This window comes from Apus apus, chromosome 2, assembly GCF_020740795.1.
Source record: "Apus apus isolate bApuApu2 chromosome 2, bApuApu2.pri.cur, whole genome shotgun sequence".
Lineage (NCBI taxonomy): Eukaryota > Metazoa > Chordata > Aves > Apodiformes > Apodidae > Apus > Apus apus.
Window position 1 is genome coordinate 43,433,769 of NC_067283.1, and position 26,075 is coordinate 43,459,843.

Below are 26,075 nucleotides of genomic sequence, written 5' to 3' on the forward strand. Positions count from 1 at the left end.
GATTATTCAGTACCCAAATCTCTTTTTGTGTACTGCTTATGAGAACAGTGATTCCCATTCTGTACCTGATCTTTGTGAACATTTGTAGAGATAGCATTTCACGTAGTTGCTCTCAAAAGTTTATCTCTTGGTTGTATGCAATGAAGAGATGCAGTATCTTTGCATCAGCACCTTGATTTCTTCAGAATTTTTCACTGCTCAGGTGCCATGTTTTTTTCCCAGAACTTATTCCACTTTTCTTCCAAATCATCAACAGCTGAATATTCTGATTATTGCTGACTGGTTATAAGCTGGGTCATGTTCTGCTGCCAAAGAGGTACAACCATACTGGGATGGTATCCATGAGCTCTATTGTCTCTCATTCTTAAGCCTGATTAATTTATATCATGCTGGTGTGTGTATTTAATCAAAATGTATAAAATCAAATCACTTTTTTTTTTTTCACAAACTGTATGTATACTACATCAAAAGTGTTGCTTTTTATCAGCCAAGTTTTATAGTATCTTGAAAAAACATTTTCCACTTAATGTGATACATTTAATGCTAATGCAAGTTGATTTGCACTGATTGTTAGTGGTGAGAAGAGCTTATGACTCAGGCATAAAACAGGCAGTGTTGGTGTAAACTTTCTTTGTCATGCTCTGTGTCTGTACATCAGATGCTTCTTATTTGTATACTCATTCTTTCTGATCTTTTCTAGTTAGCATAATGTGTCATAAACACAAACGTATTACTCGGGAATGAAGACATTCAGGAAACTTAGTTGTGACTGTAAATATGTGAAAAACAAAACGGATCTGTTGCAGAAACAAGGCCTGGTCTAGTAATAGAGACCACTGTAATAGAGACAATCTTCTCATACTTACTTTGGAATTAATGAGTTGCATACAAGGGGGCCCTGAGATTGGGTATGGAACAGAGTGGAATTCTTCGTTATCTGTAGGTACTTAATGCTGTGTCACCGTTTGACTCAGGTCGGACAACAAAGCTCTTGATCCCCTCCCCCTCCCACCCAGGTAGGAAAGGAGAGAGAGAAAAAGAGAGAGACTTGGCTGGATTGAAAACTAAACTACACAGCTTTAATTAGACACTAATGATATAAGAAAATATATACAATTACATACAAATATGTTCAGAGATGTGCAAAAGCCTCTTGCCTCCCCTCACCTCCAGCAACTCCCACCACACTCCCCTCAGCTGGAACAGTCCCAAGAAATCCCGGAGCTGCTGCTGGAGAAAGCAGAGGGTGATGAGGGTCAGGAGAGCTCGAGCCTGGGGGTCAGCGGTGCTGGATGGACGGAGTCCTCCCCAGACGCCGGCCATGGATGGAAGAGAAGGGAAGAAGAAGCAGGAAGGAAGTTGTCTTCTGTGATCTCTGACCTTCCTCTGAGCTTACGTAGATACATGGAATGGAATATTTCTGGCCAATTTTGCTGTCTGTCTAACTCAGCCTCCTACGGGGGGGTCACAGATCTCCCCGTAGTGTCTGAGCCAGCAGAGTGAAGGTGCGACCTTGAAGATTCAGTAGTTAGAAAAACATTCCACTGTCTTATCAGTTCTTAGCTACAACACACTGTTGCTAGTTAAAAGGAAGGTTAGTGAAGGAAAAAAAATCAGTAAAAGGAAAATTGGCTTCATCCTGGCTCAAACCAAGACATACTGTCATGGCCCCACCTTACCTTTATAATATAACTGTGCTATCCAGTGACTGTAGGAGTCTCTTAAAAAGATTGATGTAGTTAGTGAATGCAGAGTACTGTTGACAAGTAGTCCTTGATTTCAGTTCAAATAGTTCAGCCTCTCTCTCTCTCTCTCTCTCTCTCTGTATATATATGTATATGCATAATATGATGGTTTTGTTTTTGTAATTTTGTACTTTATATTAACTTGGAAAGATACTAAAACCAAGAGTACATTTATATTGAAGTGGATTATTAGAAAGTCAACAGAAGCACAACAAAAACTGAAGTGGCTGAAAATTGTCAGTAGAAATTTATCAATCATTGAGATACTCTTATTTTCTCAGGTGCAACTGAAACAATTATACTGCAGTGTGGGACAGGGAAAGCTTACCTGAAACTCCAGAAAGCAAACAAAAAAAAGCCACTGTAGTTTTACCACTGCCCAACTGCCAGAATGCTATGGGGACCAATGCACCATAGTTTTGATACTCTGTTTCTGTTACATGATGAATTTTTTCAGTTTAGCTTAATGTCAACATATTACAAGAACATGTTATTTACAGATGTGAAACCATGTCCTTTGGATATGAATTAAATAAGTGACTTTGTTTGACACAGTTATATAGATTGGCCTTTTGGCTCATGTTCAGAAGAATTAAAAAAAGGAAATTTTTTTCTGTCTCAGAAGAAATAACTAAGCCTTTTTTGTTTGTTTCATGATGAGTTTTTTGCAGTAGCAGGTGTATGTGCCGACATAACCATATTCCTAGAAATGCAGCAGGCATTTCAGCATTGTTTAGAAGCTCTCATGTACTGTTTTAAAACTACTGAAAATTTTAGAACTACTTTAATGGGCAACTTCTCAAAAAAGTTACTCTTTATACTGTATGGTGTGTTTGGTATCAGTTTCACTATTTTTCTTCACTACAGTTTCATGTTAAAAGATAGCTAATATGACATTGTCAATATTTCAATTTATTCTGTGCACACAAAGCAGTACTGTCAGGAGGTGACTTGTTCAGTGTCCCAGTAGGCTCAAAAATCTTGGACTAGTCTCTTTTATGACAGTGAGCTGCTGCTGTTAAAGCTGATGAGTCTGTTTAGGCTATAATAATGTCTGCACCATTATTTACCAAAAGAATTCCAGAAGCACATAGTATGAGGTATTATTTGGTAAGACTGTATGTTTGGTGGGTTGCTGAATGTAAGGAAAGAGGAGAGGAGAAGCACTTGTTATATGAAATGCCTAGACTCTTCTCTCTGGGAATGACTTGCTGCTCACCTATTTGTATATTCATAACACATATCTCTAGCATCATCATTTTTCTCAGCTGTCACTTCATGGCAACAAAGCAGCAGCAGCAGCGCCGTAGACATGGCATTTATAACCACCGGCACAGTAAAACAAAACAAGCAGTGATTCCCTGTTGTGCGGTGTTTCTTTTGTTTTTCTGAAGGAAGAAAGGAACTTTAAGCTTCTTGAATATTATTTTCCAAGATTAAAGTGTGTTAGATGTTTCTGTTCTCTTTCAGTCTAATATGTTTTCGCTTACGATTTTACACACACCTCACTTACTTTGTTTTTTAAAACCTGCTGCGCTGTATGATTTTCTAAAGACAATAACTTTGTCCACACTGTTTGGTTATGCAGTTCCTTTCATGACCTGTGTGGCTGCTAGTCAGACTTGATTGACAGTGTTTTCTCTTAGACATAGTGGATGTGGATGCACAGGAGGCACTTTTAAAAATTTAAATTACTTTCTGACACCAGCTTGAAACTTACGTAAAAAAAAAAAAAAAGTAATCCGAATAGCATTAATACCATTCATGATAAGGGGAAGAAAAACTGAAACAGTATTTTGAAATGTGAACTTCTAAAATAGCTTCAGGTGACTGACACTTGTGTGCACAAATAAATTCCAAAGAACTCAGTAGATTATATCCCATACATGCATTTCTGTAGTTTTTTATTTCCCCCCTCTTTAATATTATAAGGCTTGTGTCATGAAGCCTCTGTAGCACTAAATAATACATAAGATTCTGTGTAATAGTTGGTGAAGACTATTCTCTGTTAATAGCACGTCAAGGACTATTTTTCAGAAAGCCCTAGAATGTTTATTTACCTCTCTGTTACAAAAGAATAAACTAAAAGGAGATAGTAAATGCCGATCCTTATGAGGAGCATTTTGGTTTGGTAGTAAACACATGATATGATTGTAATGCAATTCTCCACTTAGATATTATGTTCCTTTCCCTGCATCTTCCCTGAACAATGATAAGCCCCTCTTTTCAACCAAGACTATTCCAGGAGATTATGTAATTTGATTTTGAACTGGTTTAAAAAGAAACAAAGCTCTTTTATGAAGAGAGTGTCATACTTCTATGGCTCAAATAGTTCTTTTGTACAGTTTAAGTTTCATGAAAATCTATTAATTTTAGCTTGATTTCATAAAAGGTAAGGGTTTTGATCCTGCTACCAAAAAATGTCAGTAGACCATTGCATACCATATATATATTATTTTTAGGATCAGGTGTAATGTGAAACCTTCAGATGTAGTTTGGGATTGCAGTACGTTATTAAACACAATAAAATGGAAGGATGAGTATATGTATGTTGACATGAAGTATGTTTATAGTTAGGAAATAAGTCTTGGAAGGACTCTTTTTCTTTTTTTTTTTTTCCTATTTTTGTTGCTTTTTTTTTCCCCCATCCTTGAAATAGAGAACTTCTTACTTAATGGACTGTGAAGTGGATGTGTCCTGCAGGGCAATTTTTTACGTGAGAGGGCTGAGGAGCAGTAGGTGTTGTTTGGACTATGAATTAAGCATTTCCCCTCTAGTGAGTGCTTAATTAACCAGGACACCTGATCTCCTGAGTGCTAGCCATAAGTGCCTGGCCAGCTGACTTGAATTGAAGTTGGTCAGTGCTTCTCTTCTTTATTTTAAAGATTTTAAAAAACAAAACATAAAATGGAAGTGTTATTAAGAAAATAAATAAAATTTTTAAATCCTCTGTACCCCCTTTGGTAGGGTATTAATTTTTGTTTGGCTTTGCTAACTTAGAATTTTGTAAAATAGATCTACTAAATGATGATATATCTATATAATGTCTAGTAAAGATCAGTCTTCTCAGTTTCTGCTTAAGTGGAATATTGACAGATAAACTAGCCTGAGAGGAGCAGTGATTTATTTGTGTGCTTCCAGAGAGGGAGAGACAACAACTTAATGAGAGGAACAGAAGGCAGAGTTGGTAAAGCATATTATCTAGCACAAGGAAAAAGATTATACCATTGCTTCAGGAGAGGCATTGCCCTAAGTGCTGGCATTTAGGCTTAATTAATACTGTTAGAGAAGCACACGGAATGAGACAGAAGATGAATTACAAAAAACAGTGCACAAAATAATTAGGTTCTTGGTCTTTATACCTATCAATTTTGAGTTCTTATACTAGGCAGTCTTAGGAATCCAGGACTCCCATCTTTCTTGTTGATTATCCTCTTCTTGGGAAATGTTAGTCTCATGAACTAGCTCACTGCCCCAGTTTCTTGAACTGAAAGGTGCAGATAATGGTTGCAAAACACCTGAATCAATAGCGTGTACGTGTGGATGGATGTACCGGGTTGGTATGCTGTGAGCTCATGCTGTAATGATTGCTCACCATCTCCTGGGAAGGTTTTAAGATGAAGGTCTGTTTTTTGATTAATTCAGATGAGCTCATTCGTTTTATCCTAAATGACCAAAAGCTACTTTGTTTTCAGTAGGATGTTACCTTAGATTGATTTGCTTGTGCCACAGAGGGTGTTTTTGTTACTCTTTTTTTTTCCTCCAGTGAAGACAAGGTCAAAGGAACTGAGGTTGCTTCTAGCTATCATATGTATTTATGGCTTCTGTGATATTCTTTTAAGGTGCTTGTTTTTAGGTCTGGTTTTGCTTTCTTTTTTTTTTTTTTCTTTTTGATAAATCAGATCATAAATATCTGCAGTTGTTTAAATAAATAGGGGGGAAAAAAATCCCTCTTTTCTCAGGTGCTCTGGAAGAGAATGAAAAAGATCGCTGAATTCCCCACAGATTGGCAGAATTTAAATAGAAAAGTCCTTTAACCAGAAAACATTAATTTTACTGTCTCAAACCGGAGAAATAACTAACCATTAAAATGAGCAATAGACAAAATTATTCATTCTGTAATGCACAGTCAAGCAACTTGAGTAAAATATACTCTTCCTCCACCCAACCCCCCACCCACTCCTTTTTTTTAAAGGGAAGGAAAAAAGGTTTAGACTGTACATGTGTTAGTGCTGTGGTATCCAGGTTACGGTAACTTATTTATAGCTGGGTTCAGAAGTTGCTTCACTGTCCTAAGATGGTCTCTTTTGTTAAGATTTGTCACTACTAATGAAACATGTTTATCTTTATCATTAAAGGCTACGTACCACATAATAAAATCTTTGAGTTGCTTGTTTACTGTTAAACACAAAGTCTGAACAACTGCTTTGGAAATAATTAAGTCTTATAGCTGTATTCAAGGGACAAGTTAATACTTGAAAAATATTGTAAATGAGGTCTTTAATTATGTTTATCAAAGAAGTAAAAGGCTAGAGCAATATAGATCTGTGTACTGTACATGTATGATTTTTCTGAAAAATTACTAAACTGCTGCCAGAGCAGATAGTTGATTTCTATCAAATTTTACAATAATTTTGATCTGGAGAAACTGTCGCTGAATTGCTTCTTGTTAACAGTGATAATGTGGTTGGTGCATTATCATTGTTTTCTTATTTCGTTACAGACACCTACTTCATATACTCATCAACATTGTCTTAGAAGTTTAATGAGTAAGGGACCTTCTGGAAATGTTAAATATTAAAGCAAGCAGTACAGTACTGGAATCTTGGGAGTATCAGTACATTCTAAACTAAAAGTATTCCATTCTGCTTTGGTTTTTTAAACTTCATTAAACTCCCTTATTAAAACACTTTATAAGCAGCACAGTGAATAAGACAAAATACTGCATGTTAGCTTAGTTCTGATATGTGTGTGTTAAATCTTCGTAGTTTCAATCTGTACATACCTTGATAATTTTGCTTTTTTAGCCTTGAGTGGTCTTAGCTCAACACTAGGTAGGTGTGGTGGATACAAACAGAAATATTTTTCAAGATAGAGTTTATATGTTAGAGGCTTGGTATGTAGCCAGTTGTGAGTTTACACTGGGGAAAAGCTTTCCTTTACAATAAGGGAGCAGGCTGATATTAGCTGTTTGTTTTGCATCATCTTGTTTTCTGTCAAAAGAATCACAGTTATCTTTTTGGAGTTGTCGTACTGTGTGAAGAGGAGAGCCTAGAATTATGGGTTGGTGTTTATTGTAGAGATTAGGACAGACAGAGAGGTGTTTATTCATTGGAACAGTGTGCTGGTTCATTGAGCTCCTTCTATCTCATAGGAATTCTGTCACACTTGGATAAAGCCGAGGTTTGATTCATGTGTAGTCACTGTAAACAGCATTATAGCTCTGGATTTTATCATCACCTGATGGCAGGCTCATATTCTTCTGAGAGCTACCTGTGTGTAGGCAAACTGAATATGCAGCCATAGTGAAGAGCAAGATTTTAAAGTGTCTTTGTACTTATTAAGGGGAGATAGCTTCTGGATATTATATGTTTGAAGCTTGCATTGAAGTAATGTAGAGTTGCTGGTATACATCTGTAACACTTGTATATGCCTGGGATGTGGTGGCATTTGGTTTTCTTATAGTAGGGCAGATAGATCTTAAAAAAATGTATCTGTTGAAGACATTGCATGGGTGAGAAAATGAGATTTATTTCTCTGAGCTTTATGTTTTTTCTGTGCTGTATTGAAAACTTAAATATATTTATTAGTTCTTACTATTATTCATCATACTGAAGTCTTAAAGTAATTTAACTTGAATTTAATTCTTCAATCATTTGTTAAAAGCTTTAATGTTTTTTTCCCTGTGATAATTTAATGCAGAATTATAATTTTTTTTTCCTTTTAACTTTTCTGGCCCATGAAATCTTTCATTTTTCTCCTTTTATTTACAAATTTTCTTAATCCATGAATTTTACATTGTAAATTATAAATAACTTTACAATATCATATAAAATATCTAAGAGCTCCATTTACAGAACCAAAGTATATGTAGTATTTCCAAATTTTGTGGAAAGGGATGAGTGGGCCTGAGCCCAGAATAATCTTTGCTTGACTTTGAGATTCTTCTTTTCCTCTGTCATCACAGTATCTGTCCACCAGAGCACCTGCCTGGAACAACTCAAAAAGGAATTTCCACTGTATTGAGCTTGAATGTAGGCAGCGTTTTTACCTGTTATCTTTATTTTGTTCTTCTGTATTTTTTTTCATATTTTTTTATACTTTTGTTTGAGTTCAAATACAACACTTTATTGTAAGAAGGGTCCTGCTGTTGCTTTCTAATCCAGTGTTCATGACCTTAGTGTTCATTATCAGAGCTGTGATGAAAGAGGGGGAGTTTGGCCTAAACACTCTTGTCAAAATGTTTGTGTAAGAAAGTAATGAAATGAGAAATATAATAAATACATTTAAAAGTCTTTTACTATTTGTGTAGTAAGCTGTTTTTAATTTTGATAGGAAAATTAATTCATTTCTAAATTCTAATTGCTGCATTCTGCAGACAATAAATAAAATGGCAACATAGAAGGAGTTTTATTTTCCAGCTGGATGTGTGTTCAGAGTTTTATTTGCATAGAGCATCCTAGAAGACAATAAATAGTGGGATCTGTGGTGTTAGGTAAGACAAAGAGCATGAAAGGAATAATTTAATATTTCTGAAGTTATTGGTAAAACCTCATGAGAACTCCTGGCCTCATTTACAAGAGTGCAGCAGTATTGGCTTATTGACCTGAAGCACTTGAAATAACTGTCTTGCAAATGTCACACAGAGGCTGGCTTCTGCAGCTGAATTACCTGGGTGCTGAACTAATCATGTTATAGCTAATAATAACCAATGTTTAAAAAAAAAAAAGGAAAAAAAAAAAAGGTGATTTGCAGTCTCAAGAAGTAGGATAGTCCCAGAATTCTCAGGACATGAGACTGATAGGCATGGGCAGTTGCGCATCCAGGTTATTGAAAAGATAATACAGAGTTGTCATGAAATGGAGAACATTAGGTTTCAGCATTTTAATGTAACCTGCTCTTCTAATTTGCTGCACAGCACTGGGAAAGTGGATTAACCTCAATCTTTTTTTTCAGCAGTGTAGCAAAGAGAACAGTTTACTCTTTTACAACAGATGGTATGAATATTTTGTTTTATTATCCAAGTTCTAAGCAATTTTGTAGTACTGTAATCCCTTTTCCAGCTTAAGAGATGGAGTAGCACACAACAACCTAGTAGTATGTAATCAAGAAACTGGTGTTTGGGATTGCTGAAGACTAATGGAGATTAAAAGGTTTGCATTTGACTTGTTGATGGGAAATATTAAAAGGGAACACCAATGGCCAGGGGGCTTTACTGTTAAATTGCTATGAATTTTCTGAAAAGGTATGAGACTTGTAATTTAATGTGTCACTTAAAAGTACATTTGACTGCATTGGTTTGCCCCGGGAATTACCAGAGTAAGCAGGCTAAAGGGAGGATAGGTAGAAGTGTGGAACTGCAAGTTAGCAATTTTGATCTGGAATTCTTGGACCACATCTGACAAAATTATCTCTGAACACCTAGTAAGCAATTTCAGAATACTGCTTTTACCCCAAGTTCCTATGTCTCTTCATTGGTTTTAATTAGATTTAATTTCTGCTTTGGTCCTGCAGAGGTGGACTTTTGTGTGTGTGCTTTTCTGCAATTTGAGTGAGTTTTCTTTAGGCTTGTCACTGAGGGGCTACTGAATCAGTAAAACCAAGATCAAATGTTTCATGATGGGGAACTTGCACTAATGTGATGAAGGTTCACTTTTCAACAAGACAAGAAAGTTCTTTCTTTAGCAATAGAGTAACTGGCACAGGTGGGCAATGATGAGGAAGATCCAGCAAGTCAAGTGGTCTTTCTCTTTTAGGAAAGCAAATGAAGTCAGTAATTTTATTATAAATGAAACAAATGTTTCGTAATTTCATCCCAAAAGCTGGAGAATGATGCATCTTTCCTGGTTTTCTTTTGTGATGCATGTGTGAATGTTCGGCACGTACTAGACAGTGAGCTGGGATCATGGCTTATGGAGCCATGACCGAAATTGTCAAAATCCCATCCAAAGTCCTACAAGGACTTCACAATTGACTGCTAGTGTCTAGTTAACATCACTACGATAGCATTAGGAGGAGAAAGGCTGAATTTTACTGCATTCAGCCAAATGAAGTCATGAGGTTACTCAGGTTCTGATTAATCTGTATGGCCTTCTGTTGCTGTTAATTATCTTTTCATTCCTAAGAGTGGGTGGTTTACTAGGCTTAACCATCCCAGCTGTCATGGAATATCATCCTGTATCCCATGACATAGTACTTTGTTCAGATTTAACTAACACTTCAGTGGAATACTCAGACATTCAGTTAGATTGGCTCCATTCAGTGACTGGTACATGACACGTCTTACTCTCTCTCATCTGGAGACTTCATCAGCTGTAAAGGCTGGAATTAGAATTTTCTGCAAAAAACAACAACAACAAAAAGCTGTTTCTTTCTTTAAGTTTGTTTTTTTTTTTCTTTGTGTATTTAGTATTATTGAGAATGGTGTCTGAGTTAGTGAAGCTACAGCTTTGTGTGATTTTTTTTTTTCTCAGCAGAAGTCACGAATTAAGAAAAGGTTTATCTCCTGATAATCCAGTAATCTTCAATAAGAATACAGTAATTTTAAAATTATTCAGACTGAGCTCATCAAAACATGTATAAAGACCGTTCCTAAAATATTCTCCAGTACTATAGTCTCAACATTCCTTATGTATATAAAAATAGTGCGCAAAATTTCCTCTAATATTCTCCATTTCATATACAGGTTAAAAGATTTCTGAAGTCTTAGTTATTCTTATTAAAATATTGAACACATTATTATTAACACTGTATGGAAGTCCCAAAGAGCACTCTGTTATAAAATGTGAGACCTCTCAATGCACCCATGCACCCATTGCAGGTGAATAAACCTGCTGAAGTACAACATTTTGCAGCCTAAACAATCTAACTATTTTAGTAGTTAGCTTCCGTAATCACAACAAACTGGAAATTGTGCCTTGTACTTCATATTGTGTAAGTTACACATAGACATTTTTTTAAGGTTTAAAAATTACTTTAAATAAACATAGTTTTATAAAAAGGTTTTGGAGTTTTTCTTCTATTCGAGCACTGTTATGTTTATTTCCTACTGTGTTCAACTGGTGAGATTTTTATGGCATTTACTATTAAATTTATATAAATTGGAAAACGTAAGTCTCCCCTAACCTTTAACTATATGAAAAGTAATATATATCTGAAGCTAGTTGCCTGGACTACTACTGAATGGGTGAGGGAGATGTATAGGCACTTGCAGAGAGGACTTCTTGCCCTCATTTGGAAAGGAAGGATGCGTAGTCTGCTAGCTTTGGCTATGCTTGATTTCTTAGATAACTGAAGTTAGATGAAAGAAAGTCTCAGACATTATTTTTATTTACTTTTGCTTAACAACAACGACAAAGTCTTGGACGAACTTTGCGTATCTAGCCTTTAATTTCAGGATAATTATCAGTATCATAGAATGCCAGGTTGGAAGGGACCTCAAGCATCATCTGGTTCAACCTTTATAGGTAGGGAACACGGTTTAGATGCAATGGCCCACCACCTTGTCAAGCTGAGTCTTAAAAGTGTCCAGTGTTGGGGAACCCACCACTTCCCTGGGGAGATTATTCCAAAGTCCAGCTGTCTCACAGTGAAAAATTTTCTTCTGATGTCCAGTTGGGATCTCCCCTGGAGTAACTTGCACCTGTTACCCCTTGTCTTTTCCATGTGAATCCTTGTAAAAAGGAACATAGCAATAAGGTCTCCCTAAACCACCTTTCCTCCAGGCTGAAAAAAACCCAGTTCTCTCAGTCTTTCCTTGTATGGTAGGCTTCCCAGTCCCTTGATCATCTTTGAGGCCCTTTTCTGGACCCTCTCCAGCCTGTCCATATCTTTTTTGTAGAGTGGGGACCAGAAGTGAATGTAATATCCCAGGTGTGTGGGATACTGACAAGCATCATGTGGCCACTGACAAGTGCCAAGTAGAGTGGGATGATGACTTCTTTGCTGGTGATGCCCTTGTTGGTGCAGCCCAGCATCCTGTTGGCTTTCTGCAGCTGCTGCAGCACACTGTTCACTCCTGTCAAGCTTGTTGTCCTCCAGGACCCCCAACTCCCTTTCCACAGAGCTGCTGTCCAGCCTGGTGGATCCCAGTCTGAGCTGCTCTCCTGGGTTATGTTTTACCAGGTGCAAGACCTTACACTTGTCCTCGTTGAACTTCATAAGGTTCTTGTTAGCCCACTCCTCCAGCCTATCCAGGTCTTCCTTGAGGGTTGCTCTCCCTTCTGGAATAGTGCTTGTTTGTTTCAGTGACCAGACAAACTGTAAATATTGTATAGTAAGACAGAACTTTTAAAATACAGGTGTCTGATTTCAAGCATCTGCATGTAGTTGCAAAAGTAGCATTGACCTGATTTTCAGAACTGGAGCATTGCTGGTTGTGTCAACAAAAATACAGCATTCTGACACTTTCTCAGAAAGTGGTCTTCAGCATATCATCATCTCCAAACTCATGTGCTGAGGTGTGTGGTTGATGATAGGGGACAGCTTTTCGGTTTTCATTTCTGAAGCTATTGTCCCACCTTGGTAATATTTGGTATTCTATTATATGGAGGGAGACATGTTCCACTTTTAGCTTTGTTTTGCCTCTATGCTTGGAGCAAGAATGGAGAAAAATTGCTATTAGTGTTTTAAAAGTTTTAAAAGGGAGCCATCCCATCAAGATAAACTTGTTTTTCAACATTCAGCCCTAATCCTTATTTTCTAAAGAAAATCTGTGCTTTCTTGCTTGTTTGGAGTTGACAGTTAATGGCTTTGTGATTGATCAAAACTGTGGTGTTTGAAGCACGAGCCCTTGCTCTAAGTCATTACTGTAGGTGGAGCATGTGTGACTGAGGAACATGCAGGTATCTAGGTGGACTGACTTTAAATGGCTTTGCCCAGAACCAGATGAGGAATTTTATGTCAGTTGCACTGCTTTAGGCTCCTACCCATCTTCGTGCAGCATATGACCCACCCCTGCACACTTGCAGTGGGAAGACTGCTCTCAACTGGCTTTCTTCTGCCCAGAGTGGATGCTCTGTAATGGACTGTAAGCAGCAAAGGCTGTTTGCACTGTTTAAGATTGAGTGGAGTTAGTGAGCACGGGGATGTGAGTCTATCCCCTGATGACTGGCAACTGTGTTGGTAATCATTCAAGATAAAAGCAAAGCTGGTATTCTTGAAAATGCTTTTAGCCTGTTTAAACCCCTTGTTTTCATAATGTAGTATTGCTCAGTTGTAAGCACTTCTGGATACAAAGGGTTACTTTTCTTTGCAGGTGAGTATTTAAAAGCAGAATTCATAAGGTAACTTTGTGTAAAGATCTTTTCTTTAGAAAATTTTAAAGGAAGTTAATACGGGTCAGTGAAGAATAGATTGTCCACTGGGAAGCATCTAATTGCATAAAAGGAAGAAATATGATGCTCTACAGAGGTAATGTAGTTTGTGCAGTCATCTCTCCTAGACCTATTATTATTGACTGAGAGTAACAAGATGCGTATTACAAATAGCAGACCTGGTTGGCCTTTCTAACCTGGTAGTTCTGAAGCTATTGAACATAACCTCATAGCATCGGAAAAGAACAAGCATTAAAAAAAGCTCAAAGCTTTGGTCAGCACAATGATTTTTTAAAAATTCATTTTCAGTTGGAAGTTTTATTGGCAAAATCAGGTTTTGCAACTCCTTGTTGCCTTAAAGAAAAAAAGCAGGTGATCCCAGATCTTTAAGACCAGTTTTCTCCCAGTGACACTGTCTTATCAGACTTACTTTCAGAAAGCATATATAAATGTTGTGTCTAAAGAAAATATGTATTAGATTAAAGCAAATAATGGCTTTCTTTATTCCTTATCCTTCTTTTAAGGGAGACAAGTATGTATTCTGAAAAACAGATTCATGTGTAATGTTACAAACAGCATTATATGCTCAGATAATTGTGTGGGTTTAGATGAACCTTTTTAAAAATGCTGCTGTTGTGCATGTATCTAGAAAGAGAAGACATGTACAACACTTGAAAATGACATGTGAGCCATTGCCTTAGGTTTCCTATGTATAGAAATTCCTTAATGGTTTAATCTCTATAATTCTTGTAATAATCCTAGATGCTAAACTGTTACTGTTTCTTCTTTGGAATGGGCCAGGATTACTGTGTTGGATGCAAATGACTGGTCTTTTGGAATACATAGGAGTGGTGCATGAGTTACAGGAACGGCTATATTCTTGCTGCAACATCAGGTACAGAGAACTGAGTTGAGGACTCCAAAGACGTAACACTCCAGGAAGCTTTGGTCTATGACAGAAGTCATTAGAGTGCATTTTTAAAGGCAGTTTATCTGAAACTGGCTGTGGAAGTTACAGACTCATCAGAGAAGCCCAGTAATTTATCCTATTAAGCATATCCTGTTGCTGACAGTGCACAAAAGACTAGTTTTACTGTGCAGCAGCAAGTTCACCTAGAGAGAACAGATTTGACAATATTCTAAGACTATGGAGGAGAATTCAAGGTAAAATAAAGGTCAGCTGTAAATATTTAAGCTTAAAAAATAATCAAAAGACAAAAAGGTTGAATAGGCCATGCGAAGATTAGATTGCTGGCATGGTGGGGAATGCAAAGAAAGGAAAGACAGGGAGTGATGAACTTTTAACCCAACCATGGATAAATTAAATTTGTGTCCCTCAAAAGCAAAGCATTGTCAGAAAAATTACCCCTGCTAACAATCAAGCAATGTCCTTAATGAGGTCAAGGAATCAAACCTCTGACAGAACAGGGTAACAAAGCACTGCTCTGATCAGGGCAACTGTATCTCGGTTGTTTTGCAAAACTAACCTCTGTTGTATCTCCTTTGGTGTTTACAGCAATAAAATTATATAAACCTTTCTCTAATGGCATTCCTTCCTTTAGAAACCATACTTTAGAATTCTGAGACGTGTTGTATTCACTTCAGGCAACTCAAGTTGACAAACTCTCACAACTAACTGTTCATCTTGGAAGATTAATGAAGCTACAGACTGGCTTACATCTTCAGAAGAATCTTTAGAGTCAGTTGTCCCCCAATTTTTTTTTTTTTGAACCATATTACCTAATGCTTTTTGTCTGTGTGAGAGGAGCTAGGCAGAAATAAGGAAATGGAAGATGCAAAGTTACTTAAAAAAAAGTCCCTTCCCTGCAAAGCAACAATGGAAAACCTCCAGATTTCTAAAAGCCACAACCAGGATAAAATGCGGTTATACACATATGTAATGTGTTTAGTGATACAGTGTTTGAAACACAGCAACTGATTTTTAAAGATGAGGTAGGCAGTAAAAAAAAATCATTGCCTTCATGGACATGTAAAACAAAACCAGAAGCAGTACAGCATTTGCTACTTCTCTACAATAGGCAGGTGCTCTTCAGTTTTGAGGTGACAGGGTAATTAATATGCTTGTTCCCATTGGAACTGAGCAAAACAATATAATGCATCTCTGTATGTCTGCTGACTAGTAAAGACATTGAATCTGGCTTTAGAGAGCTAGGTATCTGTGATGCTAAAATGATTAATCATAGAAGTGGATTTTAGATTGTTATATACAGCAAAGTCATCTTATTTAACCCAGAACCATTCTGCACTATCAAGAAAGGTAATGTTCTTCTGGGTGGAAAGAAAAAGATCCTCAATTTTTTTTACGTAATGCTTTTATCTCATGTTGGAAGGTCTTACTTTTGAATGCTGTTGAGGAATTTTTTTCCTATATTTGAGACATACTGTTATTTCTTCTCCCAGTAAAAATGCGAGATGAGATGTTTGGAAAAGAGTTTGAAGTAGCGAAACTTATTTATGAGCCTGTTATCTGACATGTCTTTAACTTATTAGGATTTTTATGTGACAATTTATTACATTAGAAGATAATTCTTAGATTGTTATATCACAGAAACCTGCACAACTTCAAGTACTGCCAGATCCCTCAAACACTCCTGGACAAGTTCTTCTATTGTTTTTTTTAACCTTTTTAAGTGTATGAGGAATATTTATCTTATACATAAGGATGTGTGTGTGTGTGTTTGGATTATCAAAAAGCACTTGGTCAAGTATATAAAAGAGAAAAAAAAAAATTCTAGGCCAAGGGCTTTTAGGGATTTCTTCTTTCAAGTAACAACTCTTAAAGGACTTCTAAGTGAATAAGGCAGGGTTGCAGCTAAGTAGTGTTTTGAATTCATGGTTTGCCTGTTGACTGTGCTATAAATTTTTTTCTAGTTAAGATTCCTGTGACTGTTGAGAGAGTCTGTGTTTGGAAAAAAGATTTGAAGTGCTATCATCTTCAATGCTCTCACTTTTATAAACATGTATCTTTTTAAAACAGAAGTTGCATTATTTTATCAGGACTGCCTCTTTTTAGAGGTGATCACCTGCCTCTACACCCCAGGAGTCATTTGTTGCTTTTGAAGACAGCAGGGCTAGGCCATGGTGAGCTGGCTCATGCTGCTGTTCGGGGGCAGTGAAGCTGAGGGAGTGGTGGTGTATTGCAGCTGAGTTCAAGGCACACTGCTCTGTTTGCAGCTACAGTCTTGCCCTTGTGTGCCAGGCTTGCTTAGTCCTTTGCATTTCTGTGGTGTGCATCCTTTTGTCTTTCCCTCTATGCTTCTTTCGTTTTTCCTGAAGCTCTCTCCTTACCAATGTTTAGCACAAAAAGGAGTGGCATTTTTTCTTCATCTAGAAGCTGAAGGAGAGGCACTGCAGAATACTTTCATTTCCAGCATTTCCTTAGCTTAAAGAAGAAAGACAATTGCTTTTGTGTCTGGTCTTAAGGAAAATAAAGAAATACAAATGGTCCCCAGATTCAGAAAATAAATATATGCTTTTCATCTGTGAAGACCCAGGACTGGATCAAGAATCAAGGTGTTCAGCATACATATTTCTGTAGCACCATCCTCCTGGTTCACAGGCCAAATCACTATATTCCTGTAGTGAGGTAATGCCTCTTCACAGGTTTTTCACATTCCCAGAATGAGTTTTGAAGCTGAGACACCGTGATTTTGGTACCGTGTTACCCCTTTTAATGATGAGTAGCTGGCCAGTCACAGGAATTGGTGAGTTCTACCTTCAATCCCTGAACTTTTCTGATTCCCATGATATCACTGGTCAACTCTGTCAGGATTCATGTGTGAAAAGTCCCAGCTTCCCACCTGTCTCTGCGTGCATGTTATATTATGGTTTCTTAAGGACCTCTTCAGATTTAGTCAGTGGTCCAAGATCTTGTCTGACTTCTTGCCATTGCCTATTTGAGATGCTTCAGGCATCTTTCAAAGCCATGTTTAGAATTTCTTCTTAATTCATTTCAAATTGAAAGTGGCCTTCTCAGCTGAGATCATTTCAGCCAGAGAAATGAGTAAGCTGCAGGTTTTTATGGCTGATTTTTCCTATGTAATAATGTTTCATAGCAACAAAGTGATGCTGAGCCCTGCTACAAGTTGACTCCCAAATGGCCTTAAAATTCTAATTCAATCTGGAAGTAGTGGTTTGGGTTTTTTTTCCAGCCTTGCTTTTTTTAGGAAGATGAGAAGTTTTGCTCACTGCATGTTGCCAAAGCTGTTACACCACTGAGATTAAAGTGTTAGTTTTCTGTTTTGCCTATAGTTCCAAAGGCCAAACTACCAAGTCTCAGAAAAAACCTAAGTGAATAACAGTCTTTGTTGCTCTGTTACAAGTTTTGCTGGTATTTCTTTCACATCATACATCAGAATTCAGCTGAGAATCACCCTTGATTATTCAAACATGATGGTTTTTGAGATGTCCCAGATGCCCATTGAATTTGTCAAGCAGTAAGCATAGGATGATGCTGATAGAAGCTCAGTTTTGAAGAACTGTACTGCATGATGCAGCTGTGTATATCCCAATGTATGGAAGAGTTACTGTTTTCTAGTCTTTATGTTGGGATTCACTTTCTGACTCACAGTCTCAGCTGATAGAAAGACTTAATGGAATCTCTTACTGTGGAGAACACAGCTTGTTCTTCCTCTCTTCCACTATCTGTTTCCTCCCACCTCTCTTCTGGAGTCTGCACCTTTTGATGGGCTTTGCATTCCTTAAGAACATAAGCATTTGTAAAAAGGTTCTATAGGCTGCTTTTCCATGAGCGCATGGAGAGCTAAAGCTGGGATGTGGGTTATTGCTGAAAAACTCAATTGCATGCATGTGACTTACAAATGGATCTGCATTAATTGCAGCATTTTGTCTCAAAAGTGAATTTGGCTCACAGTTAAAATTCTCTTTCTGTCAGCTGGTGCAAGCCAGTTAAGTTCCCAACAAGTTGAAGCAGGTCAGCAGCTAAGGCTAAACTCTGGGCTGTGCTCTGTTGCACAGATCTACCATGGCTGTAAAAGTTGACGTGAGAATTGCATGGCTAGCTTCCAGCAGCTTTGATGAGGAACTCTTTTATAGCAAGGGCAAGTACTGGTGTTGCAAATCAGAAAATCATATGTAATTTTGTGAATAACCATTTACAGAAAAGACGGATAAAGTGGGCCTGAGGATGTACAGGTCTATTTTGTCTTCGTTTTTTTTGAAGACACATTTTTTATGCAAGCCTTTCAAGACTTGACAGCATATCCAAACACCTGCTGCAATGTTTAATTAAAATACTCTAGCTGAAATGAAAGCTTTTCTTCTGACCTTTATTGAAAAGCAAAGGATTATTTGACTTGGTTCACATGAAAAAAAAACCCTCTAGTTTTTACAGGAAAAATGCAGGTGAATGTAAATAATTATTTTTTTTTTCCTCCCTACAGAACTGTTTCCGATTAGCTAGTTTATTGTACCCATTTCAATTAATTTGTTTTGATTAAAGTTGCACAGGAAAAGACAACAATCTGCAGCTTACTGTGTGATGTATCACAACACCATTTTTTTTCATGGCTGTGACATTTTGTTCATTATTTAACATTGCATGATTCACCTTTTGGTCCAGATTAAAAAAACGTGCTGTGTCCTACAGAATTTACTTACAGCTTCAAACAGAAGTAAGGATGCCACTTACCACAGGGTGAACACACAGAATAAAGCTATGCATTACACTATATTTGTGAATCATTCAATGAAGATGCGTTTGCAGTGTGGCAAAATACTCTTTTTTGCTTTAAATATTTGTTCACATCGTGTTCTTGTCTTGGTGCTGTGAGATGAACAGATGTTCTAGCACAAATAACATTCTTGTGATCAGCTTTGAGAGCATCATAAGAGAGTTGTAAAGCCAGGTAGTTGTGGGAGAAATAAGGAAATATCTGTAACTACAGTGCAGTGCATCTGCTTGGGTAACTTGTTAGTCACAGTTAAAAATATCGGTGTATATAATCTTTGAAGAACTTAATACTGAACCCCAGTTACTTTTTATGTTACTTGCTGTCAAGGTGACAGACAAAACCATCAACTTCAATGTTTAAAATAGTTTAAATATAGATGCAACATTATCTTTTCCTAGCATGAACTGAAGAAAAAGTTAGATTGACAAATCTGTTAATTGTCTCACAATCTCCAGAACTCACATACAGTTTTGGGAAAACCATTGTAAGGCTTTTTAAAGTAGAGTGGTTTTACTTTTGTATGTGTACATTTTAATATTTTTGTTAAGTCTGTCCAAAACTCAACTGGGAGTTTTATACCTGTCCACTTTGGCTTGGACTAGGACAAAGGAGGTTTGGTTGAGGCAGGAGCAAAGAGTTTTCAAAATCTGCGATGCCTACAGTAGGTGACAATTTCTGTTTGTCACTGGACTGACTTACAGGAGCTTCAGACCCCTGGCAGAAGTAATGCTTCATATCTCCTTGCTAATCTCAAGGCATCCAGTTGCAGAATTTCTGAGTCCTGACAAAGAGAATTCCTTACAATGTGTAATTACAATGACATGCACTGTAATTTACTTGCATCTTTTTTTCATAGAGAAAAACATATGGCTTCAAGGTGGAAAGAAGTGTAATTTTTGAGGATTAATAGAAAATAGCAATTTATTTATTTTTTTCCCCTTCGTTGATATGGAACATGAGGGCATTTTGACAATAAACCATACCTGTCAGAATGGGAGCCAATATGTAATGCTAGCAATCAGCTAAGAGGTACATCATATGGCTTGCTATTAATCATACTGTCAATTTTAATTTCATGGGCTTCCTACTTTTCACTTAGAATTTATTTCAGAGCATGATCAAAGCTCTACTGTTCATTACATTCAGTATTAGGTAATTTGGCTTTTGGCAACTCTTATCCCAGGTCCTATTAAATGCTAGCCATAAATTGAGATAAGGGTTCTGCCAAAACATTTCAGGTTTGGTACCATAGAGATGGATGCATAATCATGCTGCTTTCAAGACTGCTGGGTTACTGCAAAATTAACCACTAGGAGATACTAGAAGCTCCAAGACAATTTTACACCTATAGTATGTTGGGTTTTTTTTCCCCATGTCTCTTAAATTAGCTACAGAATAAAACAAATATGAGAAGAATCATGTTTTAGAACATTTCTGAAAGACTCATTAGTGTATGTTGTGTTTTTATAGAGACAGTTTTGCAAGTGTGCTGAATCTTGAAATATTTTGGGTCACATAATATGCTGTGTTTATGAAACAAGATTATTTAAGGGAACTGGTTTTTGTTTTGTTTTATTTTCCCAAGTTGCAGTCAGTCAGAAGTCTGTGTACAAGATTGGTATCAGAAGTTTTATTCAGAATTTTTTCTTTCAGGAGATGTTCCTTGAACCTGCTGAATGCTTAATTTTGTGTGATAGACCAAAAAATGGCAATTTGCCTGGAGAGATGGCAGTGTGTTGCTTGTGTGTGTAAATAAAATACCCTTCCTTACCAACCCTTGCTTCTTTTTTCCATGCTTCAACACCTCAGAAAGTACTTAAACAATTCAGAGAAGGTCCTGAAAAAGTAATCTAAAAGTAGGCTTAAAAATACCAGTGTAAAAATCTATAAAAAGGCTTGAACAGATGAGTAAATGCTGAGAAATAAAGAACTAATACCTCCTTTTGCACCATCAAATAAGTCAGTGACAAAATTTCTATAGATTTCTGGGCTGCCTAACATCTTAATTGCTGTTGTTGGAGAACATTATGGAGGACAGATGGGCATCTAAATCTTAAAAAAGACTACTAAGACTAGATACTGCTTCAGTTCATTAGTGACTGAATATGATGTATAATAGCTGTGGTTTAAACATTAATAAGAAATAATCTATAAATAATAATAACAAATGTTGTTAATGAATATTGCATTACTAGAAAGTATAATGGCACTGTAAGACCAAAAAAAAAAATTGTTGCAACCGTACAATTAATCAGATTATTTGTGCTTTGAACTTTATTAGCATTTGCGTTGGTAGAATATTTATTTAACAGGTTGCCCCTGGTGACTTATATTTAAAGTTGTATCTGGTTTAAATACTTGCTAAGGCTTTCCAAGAGGAGGACTAAGTTTCAGAAGTAGTACTGACTTGCTTTGCTTGGTTTCCAACTGATCTTGCAGATTCTTTTTGTAAACACAAGGGGAGCACAAGAGACCAGCTCCTTCACTAGGAGATGATGTTTTCATATTTTTTCTTTATTTTTTGCTTTGCTTAACCCATTGCTTCTGCAGTTACTTCCTGGAAACATGAACAGAGAATTTGCTTCCTTAGAGGTTATCTTTACTATTTTTTTAATCTTCCAGGCACTGGAACAGGCTTCCCAGGGAAGTGGTTGAGATATCATACCTGGAGGTATTTGAAAGACATGTCAAAGTCATTCTTAGGGACTTGGTTTAGTGGTGGACTTGGCAAGGTGCTAGGTTAGTGGTTGGGCTTGAAGATCTTAAAGGTCTTTTACAACCTAAGTGATCCTATGAGGTTTTAAAAGCAGCATTTGTCTGAATAGCAGAAGAAAGGCCCTTTTTGAAGTCCCTTACCTCTGATGATTCTACTCCATTACCAAGTCTCTAATGAAGCCAGTTCAGTCTAAAAGTGGGAGGGAAAGTTTGGTCGTGCTTTCTTTTTATGTATATTTCAGGAATATTTGCTCATAAATTTGTTTTATTGCTGTCTGTTAAAGACATTTTAATTTAACTTCTTGCACTTTATGGAAAATTTTCTTTGCCAGTATTGCTCCTTTGACAGAGTTATTTTTCACTTTCCTTTTCACTTTTTTCTGCTGTTAGAAAGAAGCAAGACAGAGCTGAAAACTTGCCACAGAAAGACTGACATTTTTTTTTGGTCTGCTCTTAGTGTTGGATCTGAGCTGAATTTCATATCAGATAGCTGTAATCCAGAATCCTAGTGAAGAATCTCATGATCTCCCTGCTTTCTGTTCTGACAGCAACATGATCTTGCAGTGATACTTTACATTTGCAAAGGCATTTTGGATATACCTGTAGAGAACAGATGTTCGAACAATGTGCCATTCTCAGGTGTTGGCTTTTTTTGGGTAGGGTTCCTTCCACAGAGTTAGTAACCACTGTCTTGTGTCATAGTATGTACTGGTTCTGGGCAGAACTAAATCCAGATTTCTGATTTTAATTGGAATCTTTTATAAGTATTTGATTCTGAAATAGGCTTTTGATAGAATATTTTAATAAAATCTCTCCAAACTGACATTTGGCATGCACTTTGTCAGCTAACCAGCTCTCCAGCCTGTGTTGTGGTTTTTTTTCTTTCCTTTTTTTTTCAGTTGAGTAGATTTTAACAGGAATTGCTGCTGTAGGAACACTATAGAAATCAAATTAGCTGTTCAAAATTCCAGGAATTTAACCCTAATTTGCATTTTCTGTTTTAAAAGAGATGAGGTTGGGGACCCACTGCTGCAAAACACAGCTGCTGCTTCTGCTCTTGTTGGTGGCTTTGCAGAACAGAATAGTTCTTCTAGCTCTCTAAGCAACTGGCAGAAGACCACAAAGAATTGGATGGCACTGCATTTATCAAGGGGGAGAGACTCATTGCTGTTTCTCTCTGTGCCCACTTGGCAGACTGCAAAATAGGAGGGGACTTTGCTGTTGGCATTGGAGAGCTTTACAGCTTTTGTGAGTGTTACCCTGGGCTTTGCTCACAGTGAAATAGTCCTCTTGTAATCATAAAGGGCATTTTCTTGGAAGCAACACTGTTTTTTAATGGTTGTGGTTAGAAATAATGGTTAGGTTTGTAACCTGCTTTAACAGAAAAAAAACCAAAACAAAAGCAAAACCAGTTCTGTGATGAAGTTTAGTATTGGACAAATATGTTTACAGTGGTTGTGTAGCAAATTTGGTTAGACTTTAGTATTTTCTTTTTATAATATATTCACACCAGTGTTAAAGTAGCTTTGAACTATGAAAGAGAATTTTCATGTGTATTCTGGTGATCTATACTGTACTCTTAAGACATTTCTTTTTTGAAAGTAGATGTCTCCTTTTTATGGATCTGACTTGCAGGAGTGATACTAAAACAAGATTAAGAAATCACTATGGAATATGAATGATACAGAGAACACAACTACTCATCTCTCTGTTTCTCCCTTCAGTTACTCTTGAATAGCTACTTAACTTTTCTTAGTCAAATGGCAATTCTGAAGTACAATATAAACTGTTAATAAAATTGGACACATTTAAAGAGATTTCATTAAACATGTGGCCCACATTCATAATTTCTGCCAGTTACCTTCCCAGTTTTATTACTATTACTCCTAATTTGCAAATAGGAACAGCTGGCGACATTATCCAAGGGAGGCTGTTGCTCTGATGTCTTTTTTCAGGTAACTGGGAGTTATGAGGTGGAATTGAGTTTGCAGTTTGTTAAGTCCAGTATGTTTTCTGAGGTCACAGTCTTGCACACAGGGACATCCCATGCAGTTCTGAGCACTTTATGACTGATAAAGCTTTTTTCTGATGGGAGGGAAAACAACATTAAAAGGCAATTCTGAGGGGTCCTTGCTGGCTTGAAGGCTTTCTGAATCTAAGGTTCTGCCTTTCTGTTTAGAGCCGTATCCTTGCGTTTACAGGCTGTGAGTTGTGCTAGCATCAAAACTGACTTCTTTTCTGACAAACAGCTAGTTTTTGTCAAAGGCGTTTTGCAATACATGTAACAGGAAGCCTGTTGCCAGGAAACCCATTTCTGAAATACTGCTGAACTGCTGGGTTCTGATTAGTTGATAGAATAATAAAACTCTTCACATGGTGATGTAGTTAAAACTCATTGCCCTTGTAAATCTGTTTTTTTAAATAGTGTTTTCCAGGATTAGCTGCAGCAATGTTGTTTTCATTTTTGTTTCCCCAGATGTTACTTCTATTCCTTCCTCACTCCTATAAAAAATGGGACAATCTTAGTGTCTGTCCTGCATAATATTATTTACATTTCCCTGAAATTATTTTTATTTATTTTGTTATTATTTTAAAATTTTATTTGGAGCTACTTTGAAGAATCTGTGTAAAGTTACTAGCTTGGCTTATTTTTCAAGGCTCTTCAGGAGGCAGTGGCTAAACAACTGCAGTTCCAAAAATTGATTCTTACTCTTTAATATTATTTAAAAAATGCAATTATTTTCTTTTGTGAATTGCACCGCAGTCTAAAGGACTTTGGCAGCTAGAAGCTACATTGTGTGATGCTCTGTCTCTTTTTCAACTGAAATGTCTGTTAAAACTTTTCAAATAAATATCCCTGTTCAAATCCCTCAGTTTCTGCTAGTTTTGTCAGCCTTAAGTGTAAGATTTTACCCTAATCCTGTTATCTGGTCTTGAGTTACTCCAAATTTGATCTCCTTATTGTCCTGTATGCAAACAAAAAATTTATCTGTAGATCAGTTATTCCCTTTCAATTGTGATTCCTTATGAGTCTATTCTGTGTAGTATTGTCTTATTTTTATTAAACATCTTATCTTTTTCTGTTTAAGAGATTTCTCCAATGCTAGCTCTGAGATATTTTACTGTTATATATTTCTAGCATTGTCTGCTATCATTTATTTTTTTTGCAAGACAGGTTTCTTAGCAGACACTATTTGAGTGGGGAAACGAAAATATGTACAAGTGGGAGAATTTTCTACTGTTGACATAAATTTTGTAATAATGAGATATTGCCCATTGCATCACACAGCTGACATGCTAATTGCTTCATTAACTTCTTGTTCTGTGTTCAGGTTTTCACTGAGGTTGTGTTAGCATTGCATTGATTTTGAGCCTTGAGGTATACCTTTGAGGTATTATTCTGTGCAGTAACAATTTGTTTCCTAGACCTACTAACTGATTTTTTGTAATATGTTTTTGAAAATAATTTCATGTAATGCTCTTTGTTGTTTTTCTCTTCCTTGTTACTATTACCTGATTTCTTACTTTAACTCTTATTTATTGGAATTGGCTTATTTAGAGTTTCACGACCACTCCTGTGAAGTCTGTAGTGTTTTTGCTAGTTTCTTGCTAGCTAGATTCCAGAATCTCAGGGCTGTTTGGTCTGTTACATTGCTATTCACATGCCCAAGTGCATCAAGATCACATAGTTCAGCAAAATGTATTTCAGAAAGGAGCTCTGGTCTGTTCCACTTTATAAAAAATACCAGGGAAATGTGATAAATAGCCTGGACATGCAATCTAAGTTCAAGCATATAATAAGTATCATTGTGTCAGTGGAACTTAAGCATATGCTTAAAGTTAAGCACATATATTTAAGTGTTACCTTAAATTGGTCAGGGTCTTCTCAGGTAGAAGCAAGTTCCTGCTTGCAGTCATGCAGCATACTGTTAGCTAAGCCCTTGATAAAATGAGATCTTATGGTTCTTGTTTAGAAGATATTCATAGTTGATATGAATGAAGTAAACAAAACCACTAGCTTGTTAGTTTGGCCCTTGGTTTTGGTGAAATGAGGAGAATGGTGCATATTTAAGTGAAATTTGAAGACAGGTCAATGACTAGGTTCAACAGAACTTCCTGCTTGTGTTCTCTTAGATAAGATTATAATATTTTGTGATAAATTCTAACTAATTTGGCATCCTAAGTGTGGAATCTTTCTCCATTTCCTGAAAAGTTTCTCTTCATGAGTGTGCCACTTCTTAGATTATTTTGTTTCATTCTCTTCTGATGCTTTTAGCTTTCAATAGCTTCTCTAATGCAGAAGTTCTGTGTTTGTGATATTTTTTACAAAAGGCTTGTTTCATTTGTATTGTGACATATGTATGTGC

The 26,075-nt window shown here is 36.7% G+C and overlaps 1 protein-coding gene across 2 annotated transcripts in view; it reads left to right on the forward strand.

Moving 5' to 3' along the window:
* The window catches only part of ANO10 (anoctamin 10), a 127,651-nt gene that overhangs the window by 54,949 nt on the left and 46,627 nt on the right, over positions 1–26,075 (forward strand). The gene's annotated exons all lie outside the window — the stretch shown is intronic.